Below are 3250 nucleotides of genomic sequence, written 5' to 3' on the forward strand. Positions count from 1 at the left end.
CCAATTAGAGACTAGTATTTATTATCTCATATGCAGTGACTAAGAATAGGGTGCTGGACAGGATAGGGAAAGATTGATAACCATTACATCGTAATTATCAGGTACTGTTCCTTAAGATATGGTCTAGCCATTTTGTCATTTCTCAGGGATGAAAACTTATAGAATAGCAATATATATAAACTTTTGTTTTAAGATTTCCCAACTATTTTAACATGCCAGTGTCAATAATTTCATGGGAATAGTTTCAGAATTGAAAACTTGGGACTCAAATGGGTTAATAAAAAACTTTATTGTTATATTAAGCAGTTATTGTGATCAATAACCAGACATCTAACTAAATTATAGTTTAGAAACTAAATTATAAGGCAGTGTCAACTTTGACTCAGTTTTAATTACAATTATGTATCTTAAATTCAAAAGAGGTGATTAATGGCAAAACACTGAGCAATAATTTGACAAGGCTAATTATGCAAAGATAAGACCTTTCTGTTAAAAACCCATTAGTTCATGGTTTAGCTATGGTTAAAAAAAAAAAATAGAATCCCAAACTGTATGTTTTCTCTTCATGTCTGCTTTTTCTGGATTATTCTTATCACCAGGTTTTCATAGTAGAAAAAGGAGACTTTGTGGTACTAGTCCTAGAAAAGGAAAAACAAAAATTACAAGATGATCAACATTAAAAGCTTATTTAATACTATTAAAAAACTTTGTCCTCAATGGTTTATCTCAGAAGCCAGATCCGTAATTAAGTTTTTTTCAACAGGAGTTCAGTTTCGGGATAGGATCATCATAGATAAGACCAAGGACACAATATTGTTAAAGAAAAAAGTCTGCACTTACAGAAATTGTTCTATCCTATGAACTTTACAGCAAACTGGCCTGAGTGGGCACACAGTCACAATCACTGTTGGCAGAAAAACAAATATATCTGATTTAAGGTGAATGAATGGAACAAAAAATTAACACATTTCATCTACAGCTATTGGTCTTCATCTCAGAAGCCGAATCCGTACATGATTTTCTTCAGGTAATCAGCTTCGGGATAGGTTTCATCAATGATTTGACCAATCATACATATATTATCTATAAAATACTAGGCCGAATACATACCAAGCGTTGACTGTCAGGTTTTAAGCAAGTAATTCTCTGCTAAACATTCCGTGACATGTTTTGGGATTTTCTTATGCATCTACCAAAAAAAAAATTTTTATATGGTTACACACCATTTTCTATTACAGTAAATAAAAAACGTCAGCTTCGGTTTAAAAAATAAGCACAGTAACCCTTACCTTTTTATGTCCATGTAGCCGCTCCGATAGACCACTGAAAGCTAGCGACATCATTACTGCGGGGGATGGATGCTTGCAATCAAACATTCTCAGAATGTCATGTTTAAGTTTTTTTTCCTGCATTAATTCTCTCCCACCCGTTAAATCGTACTGCATACAGCGCCGCCTGGGTTTCAAGCAGCACCAAGGTCCGTAAAGAGCTGGGGCCGTTCATGTTGAAATAATCTGGGGAAAGTAAAAAGCATTCGCCATGTTAATAAGTGCCCCTTGATTCTTTTTTTTTTTTTGTGTGTGTGTGTGGTGCTGGGGATTGAACCTAGCTAGGGCCTTTCTTGCGCAAGCGAGGGAAGCCCTGTACCAAGTAAGGTATATTCCCAGCCCGCACCCCTTGTTCTTAAATTAACCTCATCATCCCTTATACGTTTACACAGTAAACATAAATACACTTTTGTACCTTGTGTAAATCCTCAGGTGACTTTCCCGCCGACGCTCAGGCTCAGGCCTGCCCTGGGCCTAAGCCAGAAAACCTCCGCTCGTGGCTCCATAGGCCCTTCAGTCTGTTGTCTCCCCGACTCTATCAAGGCACGTGACGACCCGGCGGCGCGTTCCGCATGTGCAAACTTCCAACAACTAGCACTCTAGGATCAAGGCTCCGAGATCGCTTCAAAGTACGCCAGTCCCAACTACACACGGAGCCTCGGTACTGGCGTGTGACACCCATTCTCACACATACCAAACAGCAGGTCCGCCGTCTCCCAGAAAAAGAAGGAGGCAGCTCCCGCGCAGCTCCTTATATAATCTCTCCTGAATCAGACCGAGGCCGCCCCTCCCTCCCGCACCTATTGGATGTGGGAGATGAATGGGGGCGTGGCCTCTTCCGGAGGCGAACGAGCGGGAGCGCGCGCGGCGGCTCTTTTTTTCCGGGGGCCGTTCCTGGGCGTGGTGCGCGCACCGCCCACCGCCGCGTGCCCGTACGTCTCCTGGCGCGCATCCGTAGGCGCGCAGTGGTCCGTCGCTTCAGAGTCTGGCGGGCGACTCGGCCCTACGTGGCGCGGGAGTGGCGCCAGAATTCAAACTACGAGCCGCAGTTGGAGGCGAGGCCATCGCTTGCCTCGCGCCAAGTTCGACCTGGACAGATTGGGTCCGGGAGTGAACTTCAGTTTTACAGCGTAGATCAGCTTCACTTTAGCACCAACTGGAGAATCCGAGCTGGCTAGGGGGCGCCGTGCGAAAGTTGGCACCCAGCGGCGGTCGCTGAAGGAGCTGGCGAGCACTGGCTACCACACTCTCAGAAAGGGGAGAAATGCTCGGTGAAAACACTGAAGGCGCCGCGTTAGTCCTCCCATCCACAGCGAGAAAGCCGCGCCTCTCCTGAGGGCCGCCCAGTCGCGCGGCACGCGACACAGCTGAGTCGCAACGCTGGCGCGAGCGCCCACCCTTATCTAGACTCATCCCACTCCAGTTTGCCTGTGCTGCTGTTATACTGTAACCAGTCCCTAGAAGGCTTGCTGAGACAGCAAACCTCAGCTTAAATACTCTATTTTATATAGAGGAAACTGAGACCGAAAGCAGCTAAGTAATTTGTCCAAGGTCACACAACTAAATTGCTTTGCTATTTTTTAGTTTCTTATACCAAATTAGTCATAAGGAGTTGAGGAGCAAGGTTAATTTGAGAAGTATCCTGAATACTTAACACAAACGACAAAAGTTCTAAAGCAATGCTTCCCATAATTAGCATGTATGAGTGAATATGTGTGTGTGCATGTACAACATTTGAACATTCGAGAAAGGATGATTCCTTCTGACCAGGAGTTACAGACCAGCTTGGGAGCATGGGGCATGAGGCCCTGGATTGGATTCCCAGCTCCGCAAACAAAACGGCAAAACAAAACAAAAACAAACAAAACCCCCCAAACCCTAGGAAGATATTCAGGTCTTTATTTCATAGCACTTCTTACTGG

At 44.3% G+C, this 3250-nt stretch overlaps 1 long non-coding RNA gene across 1 annotated transcript; it reads right to left on the reverse strand.

Moving 5' to 3' along the window:
• Positions 1-530: 530 nt before the first annotated feature.
• Positions 531-2058, reverse strand: LOC308650483. The gene is made up of 4 exons (XR_014022329.1): positions 1744-2058; positions 1290-1514; positions 1111-1189; positions 531-638 (listed from the first exon to the last, which is right to left on the reverse strand). It is a non-coding gene; the product is annotated as an uncharacterized lncRNA (long non-coding RNA).
• Positions 2059-3250: the final 1192 nt, after the last annotated feature.

Source organism: Spermophilus citellus, assembly GCF_964194105.1.
Source record: "Spermophilus citellus genome assembly, chromosome: 5".
Classification (NCBI taxonomy): Eukaryota; Metazoa; Chordata; class Mammalia; order Rodentia; family Sciuridae; genus Spermophilus; species Spermophilus citellus.